Raw genomic sequence first — 17888 nt, forward strand, 5'->3', positions numbered from 1 at the left:
GCCAAATAATTTTTCTTTATATTTACAAAGACCTCAAATAGCAATTGGTTATGGCAAGCAAAACACTATATAGCAAGAAGCAATCTTAGATAGTCACAATACAAAATAAATTGAAAAATACACTTAGAGTGTCTACAAATAATTCAGGTAAAAAGACAACCAAATCCTAAATGATCTATTTCTAATTAGGGGTAAACAGGGTCTGTATAATGTTAATTAGTGAGGCACGTAAGTGTTGAGATCTTAATGTAATCCTCGTTCGCTGAGGATTACAGAAAATAATGCTGGAAGCTGAATAATGCTGACTGAAATGTTTCTGGAATAACACCTATTTTTTCAAAGAAATATTCTTCAGCCATTTGAGTTTTTGTTTAATTAACCAGGAATTTTTTCCTTTGAATATTTAAACACCAAAATACTATTTCCTTCAAGATACATTGGAAAAACATATTCTTATTTGTATCAGATATGAAAAAAAGAATGGCTAATCAAGGCAGTATTATTGAAGAAATGCTTATCTTAAAAGTTAATTGACTCAAAAGCAAAGGTAGACATCAAAATCCTATTCAGAGTTCAGAGAAGCGGAGCATAGGGTTGGAAAGTCAAATCATCTGAATGTTAGCTTATTTTTCTATTCACATTTTTCTCAAATGACTTTAATCCCTGTGAGAAAGGTGACTTTGAATAACCTTTTTCAATATTCTAATATAGGAGGTTTTAAATGGAAAATTAAAATAAAAACTTACTTTTAAAACTCATGAGGTTTTGGGGGTTTTGTTTGTTTCTTATTCGAAAGAATTTTTAAAAAATAACCTTTATCTTAGAGAAAGCAAAGCTAAATCAACTCATTGTAAGAAGATATATGATAAATGATAGACATCCCAATTTGTTCAGAATGCTGCCCTAGAGATTCAGGCAAAAAACACTCTATTCTGGTGAAAATCTAGGATCAAGTGCAGATAGAGTAGGCTTCTATCGCTGAGGTTTACAGTGCTCATAACAGAATCAGGTGCTCAGATGTTGGTTGCATTTCTCCATTGTCACCATCTGAGCAGGGACCGCCACATTGGGACAGGCTTGTGGACCATTTCAGTTCTCCCAAAGAATTCTTTAACCCTAAATATATATCGACATTCCTTACTTATTAATACTATTTGTGTCATCTAATCATTTACCTAAACCACTTTTAAACCTATTTCTATTACTCCCCTTTCTTGAGATAACACACTTGAAAATTTATCTAGTAAATCAAGTTTCCTTTCTGTTGAGAAAGCACATCTATGAGAATGAAATTTCCACCAGAACCCCAACTGGGACAATTTTATCTTCATGACCCTCATAGTGTCTAGCACAGTATCTTTCACGTAATAGGTTCTTAATAAATGTATGCTAATTGAATATTTTGGGATTTAGTTAGGAAAAAAGACCATTTTTGCTTTATCTGTTTCTTCATCTACTGCACAAATTATTTATATTATTTTTTCTTCTATATTCTGCCTTTGTATGCTTTATCAAATTGGGAGATGCTACAGTATTTGAATTTGATGAAATGAGAGACAGTTCAAAGATTGGTGTTTAATTTCTATTGACACTATCCAAAAAATTGCTCATCTAAATATGTAAATAAGTAATGCCTAAAAATCCTGGTCTCCTCTAAACCACAGTTGAAAAAGTAACCAGCAGAAAAGCTATCCAAAGGCAAAGCGAAGCTCTCCCTCGAGCTTCCCATCTAAGAGCCTGCATGATACATTATAGTTTTTGCCAGGTTGATTTAGGTGACAGTGCTTATTTAGTTTGGCCTAATTTGTAAGTTAATGGGCTACCTGATGCACTGGAGAGCATACTACAATCTTCCTAACTACTCTAGCCTCTAGACAGCTCATTTCCTAAAATATATTTATAAATAGACTAAAAAGAAAAAAAATACATTTTTCCCCCCTGGGTTAACAAAATTCCATCTGGTCAACTAAGGTAATGTATATAAATAGTGTTTCATATTAAAATTCTGAATTTCAGCAATTCATGTTACATACACACATTGTTCTACATCAAAAGCACCCAGAAAATTTAAGCAATTGTCTGGAAAATGCTAATCAAATACTGATCAAATTATCTCAATTAGCTCCTTTGTGCGGGCTTTGAAGATGAGTGCCAGGCAATGATAACCACTAGCCTCCTAAGCAATGTCTAAATTTGAACACATTTTAGTGCAGTAGACAAGGGAACACAGGCAAACTATACTGACTTTTTAAATAAACCACATACTTTCTTATCATTTGTAATATTATTCTGAATTCCGGCCCAGAGAGAAGAGACTGATGCAATGCAGAAGGAAGACAAAGGGCTGGGACATTGGTTTCCAAGCTCGTGTTGACAAGATGGCCCTAGGTAGAAATTCTTATCCTATCTTAGGAATCATCTCACCACCTTTACTACCTCTTCCCCCAAATCTAAGTATTGCTTATCAATAGATTTAAAGACCCTGAATATGAGGGTACTTCAAAACATTTGTGGAAAATGGAGTTAAAATGCTATCTTCCCTAAGTGAATCATTGTGCAAGTATATGCATGTATTGAAACAACACAATGTACCCCACAAATATGTACAAGTAAATATTAAAATTTTTTTAAAAAAATAATACAAATCTTTCCATGAACTTTTTGAAGACCCCTTGTATACAGATTTCTTTTTTTTTTTCAGTTGCAAATACAGGAAGGCCAAGGAAGACTGTGTTTTTTAAGGTTACGTGTTGACTGAAAGAAAAGCATTCCTTCAGGAAACATAATAAACTGAATTTCTTTAAGATGACATCTGCCATCACATTTTGATGAGGAGAGAAGTGATGCCAATCGTTCAGATATGATAGTATTGGCTTCCCTGTGTTTCTTAAGGACTCAAGACTCTGAATATAGTTATTCAAATCCCTTTCCATGGTTTGAAATTATTAATAGGCACATCAGTTCAACTAATATTTCACAGAAAATAGCAGTGTAGAATTTTAATATCTACTCAAAGTGAAAAAAGAAAAATATGCCCATTGTCTAGCATTGTTGGGAAAACTGCAAACTAAACGCATGTGATTAATTAAACTTAAGATAAACATGGCTTCTTTTTCTGTGGAAGAAGCTAACAGTAATTTTAATTTACCTTTATCTCTTCCTCTTATACATTAATATACATATTAATTTTTCTTCTAGCTAAATAAGCCTTTCCCCCTTAGGAAAAAATGGCTTTTTAAAAAAAAAAATATACACATTCACTCAATAATTAGTAGGAAATATAAGTACTGCAAAATAGGCATTCTTTACCACTTAGTCTTGTTAATTCTTTTTTTCTTTTTGACCAGTAAGGGGATCGCAATCCTCGGCTTGGTGTCATCTGCACCACGCTCAGCCAGTAAGCACACTGGCCATCCCTACCTAGGATCCAAACCTGCGGCCTTGGCGCTGCCGGCGCTGCACTCTCCTGAGTGAGCCACAGGGCTGGCCCTTAGTCTTGTTAATTCTTAAACAATTGACAGTCAAAAAAATCTTGCTTACCCACTAACTTCTAATAAAATATCAAAGTATCTTTTCACAGTGACAGCAGAACACTTCTTGCTAGAATGGAAGTTGAAAGATTTCCAAATGCCTGACATGGTTTTACCCCAGGAGTTCATTTATAGAGTTTTTAGAACTGTGCTCCCCATTGTGGATAATCTCCAGCTTGCATATTTACTTCAAACATGAATAGAGATACTTTTCATGGAAACGTCTTTTTTCCCTCTAAAAAAGTCACAGTGACAGAGGCAGTAGAACAACTAATAGGAAAGCAACTCTATCTGAGAATGAAAGAACTCGACCTAAAGCCTCCTACAATGTAAAATTGAGAGTGTATCAATCACCTATATTTTCTAGTCCATTTGGTTGACATTGTATAAAAACCTGTATTTAAGACAAAAGATAACTATCATTCCTTTTGCCTGATTTTTTAGCCTTCCTGTGGAACTCATAGGATAGCTGATTGCCTCATTATCAGCAAAGATTCAAACTGTCCCTGGAAACCACAAGTATTGGCAGCCAAAAAAAATTTCACGTAGATCTCATTCTGTCATTCGTAGTTGTTTATAAATTTGCAATCCCTACAAAAATGTCTGTATGGTCTAAGTCATAGTCATTTATTGGAGACTGGAATTTTAAAAATTCAACAGCACAATACTGGAATTTTAATTTTTTAACAGTAGGGCCCCTTTCTATAGTGCATTTCTTGTCCATTTTCTACTCAAATATAATTTCCCACATAAAGAATACACAGTCAAGTCGAATCAGGAGAATCTTAATATTTTCAGTTCAGTGCTCCTTTTACTTTCTGTGTTGTCCATCATTGGAAGAGTCTTAAACATTCCAATATTCCTTTGAATTAAGCTAAAATAATATTGACCTTTGAAGCTTCATCTTTCAATAGTTCGCATAGTCATATATTTTCAATGAAAATTATATTTAAATGTTAAAAAAATTGTAAAACTATTTTTGCAAAACTATTACAAAACAAGTTATAGAAGGAGAAAAGCATATAGCCTTACTACACAGCCATGGACAGAAATTCAGAAGTCAATGAAGCAAAGGACAGAGTGGTTAGAGAAATAAGAGAAAATAGTGAGCAAACAAAGGGATTCTGTGAGCTAAGGGAGGAGAATGTATCAGAGGAATCTGTACAGTGGTAGTAAATATAGCACTGTACTTTGAAGCATAAAGACATGCACAAAATGTTTCAATCTGGCCGGAAGTGCATTAAGTGGCTCCTTTAGGAAAGCATTTTTCACAGAGAGCTGTAAGGGAGACCAGATTTGAAATCATAAAGGCAAAAATGGCTAGAGTGAAAAATAGAGGCTTTAGCAAACAAATTTATAAATTTATCAGCTAAGAAAGAGGAAAAGAGAAATAAAAAATAAAGAAGAACACTGTCACAAGAAAGACATCAAAATTACAGCAAATCTGAGCAGAGATGGAAGGCTGGGGAGAAGGGGCCTCTGTAGATGGAAAGACTAAAGACATTATTAGGGCATAAATTTGACAGCGATGTCCTTGACAATAGGAAAGAGATGTTGCCAAAGGCTAAGGTGAGGATATTATCTTTACAGAAAAAGGGATAACTATTCCTCTGACACTAGTAGAATAAAAGCTTGAAGATAATAATAGAACTATGTTGATAAAAGAGCCAAATATACTTTCAAGCCTTTGAACATCACTGAAAGTGGTCTTGTTATAAAGGGATTCCCCTAACAAAAACCACTTCCATTAATGAGAATTTTGAAATAAAACATTATGTATCTCTTCAACACACCTGAAAGGTATTTTTCTAGGTTATTTAAAAGGAAGTGAAATACCTAAAAGATAGATCCACCTTGTCTCCATTTCAGGAGCTTTAACTGCTACGCTAATGAAAGGCTTTGGTACATGCTTATCTCACAGTACACAGGTATATCAATAAAACATTGTGTTTAAATTTCAACATGCAAATTCATTTTAAGGATGTGATCTGAGAATATGTTGCAAAACATAAATAACAATAAAATAATATTTAAAAAATTGCTTTTTAACCTGGCTCTTGTCTCAGAATTTTGATATTACTTTTCCATGTCAGTTAGTAAAAACTATACTGACACAAAAATGAAAGAGAAGAAAATCTAAAGTGTTCAGTATTCCAAGTACATATATCATACATAATTATTATGTATGATACAATCTGTAGAGCATATCTTATCCCATATAAAAAAATAATTAACTTGGGCCGACCCCGTGGTGCACTCGGGAGAGTGCAGTGCTGGGAGCGCAGCGATGCTCCCGCCGCGGGTTCGGATCCTATATAGGACTGGCCGGTGCGCTCACTGGCTGAGCGCAGCGTGGGCGACACCAAGCCAAGGGTTGCGATCGCCTTACTGGTCATGAAAAAGACAAAAAAAAAAAAAAAATTAACTCAAAATGGGTTAAAGATGGAAATATAAGACGCGAAACAACAAATTACTAGAAGAAAGCATAAGACAAAAACTTCATGACATTGAATTTGGCAATGATTTCTTTGATATGACACCAGGAGCACAGGTAACAAAAGCAAAAATAGACAAATGCAATTACATTGAACTTAAAAATTTCTGCTTAACAAAGAAAATATCAACAGAGTGAAAAGGCAACCTGTGGCATGGGAAAAAATATTTGCAAGCCATATATCTGATCTGATAAGAGGTTAATATCCAGAATATATGAAGAATCCTACAACTCAACAACAACAACAACAAAAATGAGTAAAAATGGGTAAAGGAATTGAATAAACATTTCTCCAGAGAAGATATACAAATGACCAGCAAGCTCAGCATATAAAATGATATTCAACATCATTAATCATCAGGAAAACGCAAATCAAAACCACAATTACATTATCTCACACTCATTAGGATGGTCACTATCACCACCACCAACAACAACAAAATAACAAGTGTTGGCAAGGAAAAAGATATACTGGAACACTTGTGCACTGTTGGTGGGAATGTAAAATGGTGCAGCTGCTGTGGAAACCAGCATGCAGTTTCTTCAAATAAGTAAAAAGAGAATTGCCATATAATCCAGCAATCTCACTCTGAGTATATCAAAAGAATGGAAAATAGGCTCTCAAAGGATATTTGCTCACCCACGTTCACTGCAGCATTATTCACCATATCCAAAAGGTAAAATCAACTTAAATGTCTGTTGATAGATGAATGGATAAACAAAATGTGCTATATACATACAAAATAATTTAATTCAACATTAGAAAAGAAGGAAATTCTGTTACATGCTACAACATGGATGAACTCTGAGGACATTACACTAAATAAAATAAGCCAGTCACAAAATGACAAATACTGCCTGGTTTCAATTATACTGAATGAGATATCTAAAGTAGTCAGAAACTGAGAAACAGAAGGTAGAATGGTGGCTGCCAGGCATGTTGCTAGGGGGGAGGCATGCAGGGAGGGGACAAATTTCAATTAGAACAGAGTTTCAGTTTTTCAAGAAAAATAGTTCTAAATATCTCTTGCACAACAATATACATATAGTTAACATTGCAGCACTGTACACTGAAAAATGGTTAAGATGGTAAATTTTATGTCTTGTGATTTTTACAATTAAAACATAGTATATAGCAGTTTAAAGCAATAGTGTAGATTGTAGATAATAGTAACTGAAAGGCATCTTGTGAGATAAAAATTCACATTGCAAAATAGTATATGAGGGGATACTTTAAAAAGTTAATAGAAAAAATAGAATTAAACTATAATATGATCCTTTCCATAAACTTTTTGAAGTACTTGCTTATCTTTTTAGCATGATTTTAATAGTGTTAGCCTTTATATTGATATATATATATATATATATATATATAGAGAGAGAGAGAGAGAGAGAGAGAGAGAGAGAGAGAGACATATTAATATGTATGATGAGTTTGTGGGTGGGAATCAAGAGGTACTTTCATTTTTTACTTTATAATTTCTGTTCCAATTTCATAACTACACTGCATTCATGTGTTGTCTGTGTACTTAGGAAATAAAAAAATGGAAGATAGAAATGTGGAAGATGAGAAAAAAAATTTAAATATTTGACATCACAAAATTTAATATATAAGTAAAGTTGCATTGTACCAATAAAGATTTTCACAGAGCTGAATTCTATCAACTTACCACTTCTTACTCATTGCTTGGCTAAAAACCATGAGTTTTTGCTTATATATTGATTTCCTTTACATCACACCATTTATTTCATACATGAAAAAAAAATTAATGGTAAACTCTTGAATGAAGTTAATAAAAATATTTCCTTAGACATTCCTTTGCTCATTAAGCTCTATTAAAATTTTATATTTAACCCTATAATTTTTTGCATTTAAAATTTTTTAAAAAATTATATTCAAACTGTCAGTTCCATTAAATCATGAGTCAAGTGAGTGTAAAATACTTTTGAAATCATTAAAATCAGATGTATGAGGTAATTATGAGTATTTTATATAGAGTCTCACAATGTTTCATTCTGTTTTCTAAATTAAAATGCAATAAGTTAGGTATTTATAAAAAGTTACAATTAACAAAATACTTTAGAGAGGTGTGGTTTGATTTGTTTTCTTGAGAGTTTCTCTATATGATTAATCTATTATTTTAAATAAAACCAATTTTCAAGTAATATAACAAGATTCACATCAAACTGTATTTCTAGCACTAAAATAATCCAATTTCTCAGCTTCTTAAAAATCAAAATGGTGTTTATTAAAGGCTACTACTGTAAGTATTTTTAACAGCTTGAAGTTCTCAAATTATTTTAGTACTAGAACAGACCTTAAAAATCACATATTACATTCCAAATCCTTTATTTTAGAAGAAAGATTCAGAAAGATTAAGTAACTTGCTTAAGTCAGCATAGTTTGCTAGCCCATAGAAGAATCAGGAATAAGACCTGGATATACAAGTCTTCAATACACGTCTATATCTCATACACCAAACCACAAAACTACTCAAGCACATAGTGTTTAGTTAAATACTGTTCTGTTAAAAAAAAATGACTAAACAATATTACTATAAAATTTAGAGAAATCCCATTAAATATTTGCATATAATTTAAATACATATAAACTAAGCCTTGACTAGATTAGATGAATGGCAGCGTTTTAATCAACTAGAAGCAAAGCTAAGTCTAAGAGCTCTCTTTGGTATTTTGAAACTCCTCTAAAATGTGAAAAGGATAAAGTTAACTCAAGGCATATATTACTAATAAAATTATACCCTTTGGGGATTTTCTGTTTCAAAAACAATGTCTTTAATGTTTGAAATGCAAATAATACTTGCATGTGCTTTTATTCCCTTCTGAATGCTAAATGATAATCATTACTAGAATGTCCTACTGATTTTATCTTATGTGCTAATTATATGAGCACAAGTGCACATACAGTGTGAGCTGATAATGCAAGAGGAAGAGCAAGTGGTTCCCCACGACCACATCTTTCAGTTTTTAATACGATTACTCACTTGCCCATTCAAGGTCTATTGTGAACAGAGAATATCTGAGTATCATCAATGTATTCCACAAAATACATTATACTTGTGGATTAGATGAAAAGTTGGGTTATCACAATTAGGTGGATTTATAATAAAAATGTCAATCATACTCACAGAGCATTGGTTATTATTTATTAATATACAAATACTAATCTGAACAAAAGCTGTTGTTATACCACTGATTCTATACATAGTCCCATTGTGTTCAGTATTTTAATCATCAGTTTGGATGAAGACATACATAGCAAATATTTTAAATTTGCAGATATTATTATGGTGGATGACAGAACCCATATTTCAATTTTTTGTTGTTGTTGTTGTTTTGTTTTTGTTTTGTTTTTTTCCTTTTTGTCTTTTTTCATGTCCGGCAACGGATCGCAACCCTCAGTGTCGCGCCCGTACCGGACCGGGACCGGCAACGGGATCGCAACCCTCGGTGTTGCTCCCGCACCTCGCTCAGCCAGTGAGCAGGAACCGGTCTGTATGTGGGATCCGAACCCTCGGCAGGAGCGCCGCCACGCTCCCAAGCGGCGCACTGTAGCAGTGCGCCACCAGGCCGGGCCTCCATATTTCAATTTTATAGGCTTGGGCAATAAGCCAAAAACCAAGATGAAATTTAAGAGGAATAATTGCAACATCTGGCATGTGGCTTCAATCAATTCATATTCACAGAATGGAAGGCATGAGGCTTAGCACAATCCATATTAAGATCACCTAGGTTTTCAATAAACCACAAATTTAGAGCAAGCTATTAATTCAATGCAGTCATCACAAAAACTAATAAACTTGAAGGTTTAATTCCATTGAGTTATTGAGCCCAGATAAAATAATTTTAATTTCAAATACCTTGAGGGCCAAGCAGGATATGGAAGTGAATAGAATAAACTCAGATAGGGTGATAGAGAATGGTGAGACTATAATATTGAATAACACATGCTCCAGTTAAATGCTTTTCTTTTTTTTCCCCCCTATAAACATTGCGCTGCCTGAAGAATACAAGTGTCTGGGTTGAAAATGACATCTGCATTTTCAGATTAAGGCAAAAATTCTCCATAAGTAGAGTAAAGCACACCCTGGATCTAGACACCACACTGTAAGAATAACACAGACAAACCTATATTATTAAAAAGATATAATGAAGGGTTTGAAAACATAATCAAGAATGGTTGAGGGAATGCAGTCTAGAGATGAGAAATTTAGGAAAAGGAAAATTCTTAAGTCAGAATTAGAACAACCAAAGAATAAAAATACTTGGGAGGCAAGTTTTAATTTTATTAAAACTTCTAAGAACTATATAACAATAAAAACTATAACAAAATGGAATTGAATGATAAGAAAAGTGGTAAGTTAATATTCATAAAGCTTACTCAAGAATCATGTGGGTGGTTAACTCAGTCACTGTCATAATATTTCTAATATGAACAGAATTTGGGAGCTAACTTATAATCCAACACCTATGTTTAAAGATCAGGCCATCAGAGATTACCATGTAACTGAAGGAAATGATCTTCCTGTGAGAGTTGGCTTCTAACATACTTTATTTGATTCAACCTCAAAAACATGAATATAAGAATAGGGCATTTGAATTTTGTGTGCACGTGTGTGTTTAAGCATTTGAAAGGTGAATGTAATTGTGCAAAAAATCGGTTGTGTTGGGGCTAACTTCTAATTTAAAAGACTACGAGATTCTTTTTCATTATAATGAACACATTTTAAGGGCAGCACAGTTGTTTTTAGAAGATAAAAACACGATTAGACCATTTACACTGTGCTCTATAACCAACCACCACTGCTTTAGCAAATATCTCTGTGTATCCCACTGCTAAGCTCCAGAGTGGTGTTTCAATGTTCTGGGGTTTACAAAAAGAAAGAAAGAAGGGGACCCAATACAAGGAATAAAGTTCCTCTAACTATCTTAAGAAAATTTGATTTTAGGAATAAAAAAAAGGATCAAGTTTGATTTTAAAATAAGCAAATGAACAAAAAACCTTGGAACTCAGGGAAATAACGTAAAAAGAAACATGTTTGCAAAAGTCAGACAGTACCCAGGAAAATACTCTAATATATATTAGACATGATGGGCTCCTTGGCTTATCAGTATAAATCCCTTTAGTAAATCAAAGACCACAGTACTTTCTACATGTCTTACCCTCAAATATTACATTACTAACCCATACACAGAAAGTATATCTGTATCCTGAAATAAATGTTTAATGATTCCGATCTAAATCTTTCTAATAAAAACATCAAAGTTGCTTCATCATTAAGCATTGCATTCCATATAAAATGGTTTAGCTTAAGTCCACATCCCTTTTTTTTAAATTAATTTATTTATTAATAGTACTATTTTTTATTTTACATTTTAAGATGTTGCAGAGCAGTTGGGGGAAGGGGGAGGAGGGAAGAAGAAAGGAAATAGGGTGAGAGGAGTAGGAAGGAGGGGGTCTTCGTCAAGGCCCCTGGCAACCCCTCAGTCAGGAAAAGGAGCCCAGGGTGCTTCCTGCAGCAGCTCGGTGGTCATGGCTGGGCTGGTTGCAGTTGCAAGGGGTGCCTGAGGCCCTCGGCCCCCACTTCCCCAGCTCAGGAGCCCAGGGGGCTTCCAGTCCTTCTAGGTTTTATAAGTGTTCTTTGGTGGTTTAAGACCTTTACTAGTTACTATCAGACTTTGTCTCTGATCTGTGGGTATTTTGTTTTTGCTTTCAGTCCTGTGTTCGATTATTCACTATTCTCACCACTTAAACTCTTCCCTGGAGCTAATCTGTTGTTCTTTGCTTACTTCTAAAATGGGGGAACTTCTTGTGGGGACCAGCACTTGTGCCCTGTAGTTGAGCTAAATTGCTGCTTTGCGGCTGTTTCCTTGGGGGAAACTTTTGTGCAGCTCAGGTTTTAACTGTTGACCTTGTATGTACTTCTGGGTCTTGTGAGGTCCTGTACACCTGGGTTGTTTGGAAACTCTGGTCTGGGCCTGAGTCTTTTCAGTAAACTGCATGCCCTGCAGTTCTGTATTCCTGACCAGTCTCCACTGAGTGGGCCTGTGCTGATTGGGGGGCGGATCAAGTGTTCTTGCTGTGCCCCAATGTTCCCCCAGTGGGCCTGTCTCCCCCACCACCCACACTCCAAACACTTCCCATGGGACAGGCCATGCACTGGTCCCTTGCAATGACTCGCTGGCCTCTGAGTGCCTCCTTTTTTCAGTTGTCTGTGGCTCCTTGCTCCAGTGTCGGTCCACAGGAACCCTGTTAGTGGTCCAGCGGGCCTGGGGGCCACCAAGGCTCTCATCTCCCCTGCTGCCTCCAAGTAACTTCATAGGAAGAACACAGCTGCGGCTTTTGCCAGCTCTTGCTCTTTGGGCTCCAGCCTTGAAGTGGTCAGGCTTTGAAATGGTGGAAGTGATCCTTCTTTTTTTCACCGTGGCTTCTCCTACCTTCATGAACTCCATAGGTCTTTCCTTTTCTTCCTCTGAGCTCCAGTGGCCCCAGCTTGGCTGTCATCACTTTTTTTTTTTTTTTTAAATGATGACCAGGAAGGGATCTAAACCCTTGGACTTGGTGTTATCAGCACCACACTCTCCCAAGGGAGCCACCGGTCGGCCCACATTGTCGCTTTTTAATAGTTGTAAATTGGTTGATTTGTGGGAGAGAGTGACACTAGGGACCATCTATTTCACCATCTTGACCAGAAGCCAAAATATTTCAATCAAAAAGCTCTGGTGTTCTTTGTAGAAGGAATTTCAAACCAGAAGCGCAGAATGTAGGTGCCAAGAAGGGAATTTATCTACTTGGCATCTCAGCTGGTGAAGTGCAGGGTGGCCCCAGGAAAGTGAGCAATGACCAAGTCCACATTCTTTTTGTCATGTTAAGAATGAAGGACTAGTAAGAAAAGCGCTTGGCGCAATATTGTATATAGGACAATAACTTTAAACACACAGTTAAGAAAAGGTAATTTTTCATTTATATTTATAATTTATAATGTCAGCCATATTAAAATGTCTGTAATACTTTAATGATTGGTATATTTAATTTTGAAAGCATAAATACTCATGCCTACCCCTAGTTTTTAAAAAAATTTTATTTAGTGCTAGTATGCAAAATTTAATTCTAGCCAATATTTTTAAAGAAGCAACATTGAGAGAGACTTTATAAATAGCAAAGTCTAAAAACATCCTCTACTAAGATAATTTCTTTGTTTCTTTAAATAAAACCTGAAATATATTTTGGATCCCTGAGAATATTTGCCATTGCTGCTTGATTTGCCCAATTTTCATTTTACTTCTAAAATTTCATTTCCCCAAGAAAATACGCAGCCACCTTTACCAGGAACTTTGCTTTGAATAATCACTTTGTAGAATTAAGAGCAAAATTATCTGCTGGAAATGTGAACAATAAATTATTATCAAATTTTCCTCAAATATCATAAGTATAATTAAAGAATTATCAAAATTTTATCAACAATATTTACATTTGGGGCCGGCCTGGTGGCGCACTGGAGAGTGCGCCGCTTGGGAGCATGGCGGCGCTCCCGCCGAGGGTTTGGATCCCATGTGGAGACCGGTTCCCGCTCACTGGCTGAGCGCAGTGTGGACGCAACACCGAGGGTTGCGATCCTGTTACCGGTCAGTAAAAAAGACAAAAAGGAAAAAAAAAAACAATATTTACATTTGGTTGAGATCTTATTCTGATACATTTAAATGGTTGCATAATTCTGTTCTCTATAGAGCTCTGGGACTATGCTGATTACCATGGCAACTAATGAGAAAAATCCAACAGAGGTAGGCAGAGATGATTCTTTTACTTAAACACGATGATAAAGTGAATTGAACACTAAGTCATCTAAAGTATCTGTACAATTTATTCTGAAATTCATCTTCTCTCTAAAGCATCTAAAAAGGAATTTTAAAACGGTTTTTTGATGAAAGACTAGTCCCAAATTATTTCTGTATTATTTTAACCTCTNAAAAAAAAAACAATATTTACATTTGGTTGAGATCTTATTCTGATACATTTAAATGGTTGCATAATTCTGTTCTCTATAGAGCTCTGGGACTATGCTGATTACCATGGCAACTAATGAGAAAAATCCAACAGAGGTAGGCAGAGATGATTCTTTTACTTAAACACGATGATAAAGTGAATTGAACACTAAGTCATCTAAAGTATCTGTACAATTTATTCTGAAATTCATCTTCTCTCTAAAGCATCTAAAAAGGAATTTTAAAACGGTTTTTTGATGAAAGACTAGTCCCAAATTATTTCTGTATTATTTTAACCTCTCTGCCTAGATTAATAATCCTCATGATTTGCTAGTGGTATGAAAGGAGTGCTTTCTCGTTGGTACAGACAATAATAAAAAGCTTCCTATAATCTGATTAGAGTCAAATTATTTAGCTTGTGTATCACAAGGGTGGTTCTCTAAATAACACAATTGGATGGTTAAGAACACCCTGACATTTGCAGAGAATAGCTGTAGAAAGAGAATGACCAAAATCACACATTTAACCTGGGAAAAGCTACCACTTTGCACAATAATCATAATTCAACAAGCAGACATAACTCCTTTCCTAGCACTTTGGTCCCTGAAAACACATGATTCAAGATGGTCCCTTCTTACATTTCTTTACTTTCCTGTTCCTATGAAATTTGTGAACTGCTGAATGAACTGCGTAGTCCTTAAACTGAGTAATAATTTTTTAAAGAAAACAATGGCAAAGTCTTCTACAATTTTGAGCTTTTCTACCCTGTTAATCCAGCCAGTTAGCTGAAATGAGAGAACACAGGCTCCTCCCTGGCAGCTTTGGGTAAATGTAACCTTAAAGTCTTTTGGAATTCAATGCTTCTTCAGATATTCTATTGAATGGTGAGAAAAGTTAAAATGTCAGAGAAAGAAAAACTTCCAACCAGAGAGGAAATGATTTTAACTTGTCCAGGATCATCTAGAGAAGGCTTCGGCATGTGAGAGTTTTCAGTGGTGCATATTGTTCTGCTATAATCAAGCCCCTTAAAAAAATTGAGGAAGATACACTTGTAATAGATAAGACTAACCATGTATGAGTGACTTAAACATATGCGCACAGTGCTATTTATTGCTTATGTATTCACATTCAGCATTTATTCAATGCCTACTATTTTAGAAATTATACAAATATTTAAGCATGGGTGACAAGTCTATAAAGGATTAATTGTGATGCGAGTAACTGTCTACGTATATAGAAATACATATGGCTACCCTCACTTCATTTCCAAAAGACTTGAAAGATATAATATATATGCAATTTGTATTGATATATAGAAAACTAGACATACAGATTTCTGCCTGCATAGAAATAGGCAATACAGGTAACTGTGCCAGAGAAATCATTAGCAATACCAGAAATAATAAAATAAGTATGGAGAACAACCACAAATTAGTGAAATCTGTTCTATATAGCACATCAATAAAGAAATCACGCTATATTATTGCTAAATACAAACAGTAACTGGAAGAAAATGCAACTTTAATGAAATAGCACTTAATATAGTCCTATAGGGGAGTTGTCATAATAGCTAGAACATTTTTGTTGGTAATTATATTGTATGGTGTTTTTATACGTAAACATAAATAGGTTTATTTTATGCCATAGAGAGAGTTGCAAAAAAAGTTGCTGCCTTTAAAAGGATAATCTCAATTATTGTAATTATCAGGTAAACTTAATTATTATTCAGCAAATCATATACACACACACACACACACACATTATATATATATATATATATATATGGAGAGAGAGAGAGAGAGAGATGCACACACACACACATATATATAAAAGGAAAAATTCACTCTGGTCCAGGGAACAGCTGCATTAATACTAGTTATTTATCATTTATACTATTTCTAAACTCTGTAAAAAGTCTACAATGCTAGGTCACAACAGTTTAATTTCATGGATTATCAGCAGATGAAATTTATCTTCTGCAGTTGGAGTAATTAACATCATTAAATAAGAAGGAAAATACCTTTATTTAAGTAATGCTGTAAAATCTTTTCCTTCCAACATTAGCATCATTAAAGTGGGCCACTTATTCAGAGGCTACACTGTGCCCACATCCTCCCAGAGGAGAGAACCAGAAGAATTTAAGTACATTGCAATGTGGGGGATTTAGGATAGACTTGAAGAGGTACTTCCTATCTGCAAGTTAATAATTGTGCTTAGTGGATTGATAGATGTACATACAAAAGGATTGATAGTATACATACAAAAATCATTTCCTGTCCTAAAAATCTAAGATTTCAATGGAAACATGACACATATAGGCCCCATAAAATCATTTCTGCACAAAATCATATAATTTGAGATCTGTCCTATTTCATTGAGAGAAGAAATTATTGAAATATGAAGCTCTAAAAATAGTGGTTTGTAACTGAAAGACTAATTCTCTCTTAATTATAGGTATGCTACAGTGGCACTGCAATTAGGGATGGTCAGCAACTCCCAAATGAGTCAGACTTTATCATTCACTCTGTATAAGAATATACACGGGTTCCATAAACAGAAAACTGCAGAAATGAAGGTACATACACTTTTTCCTCACATCTCTTGGTGGTTACAAGATTGCCTTCTATTTACTCTCTCTTTCTAGCAGAACAATATAAATATTTCATTAATGTTTAATTTACTAATTATCATGAAGGAAAGTATAGATTTTAAATTAGAAATTTTACAGCTTAAATTGAACTTCTAGAACCATTATATACTCGCTGACTTCACTAAAAGTAATATTAATATAACCTACTTTACTATTAAATTGTTTACTTGAAATTTGAAAGTATTTCAGGCTTTAACTGAGCAATCGACATCACCTTAGTTCAAAACAGATCTCTGTAAAGTAGATGAAATATTTATCTTATAATTTGCTTTCATCTCAACAAAGACATATTTCTATGAGCCAATTAACACTGAGACAAAGGCCTAGAAGTTCAGAATACTGAATTCTATTTTAGAGCTGTCCATTAATCTCTAAATGACCTAACGTTATTTTTTATTCTTTGGTTAGTTATCATTTATAATTTAGACAATGACTTAACTTCTCAAATCAATTTCTCTAATGCTAAATTCAAAGCCATTGCTATGATAAAAACAGAAAGTTGACTTGATAAATTCAGTAACAGCAGAAAATGTACCAATAATATAACTAACAAAATCTCTAGTTATAGAAGATCATAAGAAGGAAAAAGCTACCAATAAAGCAAAATTAAGCCACATTTGAAACATAAAATAAAAGTTAAAACTTTAAAGATTAGCAAATGGTAAAAGTTTCTTCTTCTGCATGTAATTAGCTATTTTTCTGGGTCTTGGTTCTGGAAGTAAGTATAACAGATGGCCAGAGAAGAAAGCGTACTATGCGTGTCTTAAGTCTGTCTTCAGCCCATTTTATCTATATCCTCTTTCCTGGTAGGCTGGGCACCATGATAGTCAATCTGCCAGCTTTCACTGTGTCCTGATCCTACCTTACCCAGGAGCCCTTGAAAGTCCCTATGGCTAAAGGACAGTTGACTGAGAGAATGGACCCAAGATGTGTGGTGGATGTTAATTTTAGGCACAGAAACAAGAAGTTCCTTTGCAACATTTCCTCCCAGAAACTTAGAAATTCAACCATACTATAGCTAATACACAGAATGCAGTGAACTCTAGGATTTAAGGAAAAAATGTTAATGAATGGAAAGTATTTTTTGTCTTTTAAATGTCTCTGAATTAGTGTCATATCATTCAACACACTTTACATAACACAGTGAATAGAAATACTTTGTTCAAAGGAAATCTATTACTCAGTTTCCCTATACTAACGCAAAAAACTC

The 17888-nt window shown here is 34.5% G+C and overlaps 1 protein-coding gene across 1 annotated transcript in view; it reads right to left on the reverse strand.

Moving 5' to 3' along the window:
- GRIA2 (glutamate receptor, ionotropic, AMPA 2) overlaps positions 1 to 17888 on the reverse strand; it is a 78176-nt gene that overhangs the window by 6309 nt on the left and 53979 nt on the right. The window lies entirely within an intron of this gene.

The sequence above is a fragment of the Galeopterus variegatus genome, unplaced genomic scaffold (genome assembly GCF_000696425.1).
Source record: "Galeopterus variegatus unplaced genomic scaffold, G_variegatus-3.0.2 Scaffold6816, whole genome shotgun sequence".
Lineage (NCBI taxonomy): Eukaryota > Metazoa > Chordata > Mammalia > Dermoptera > Cynocephalidae > Galeopterus > Galeopterus variegatus.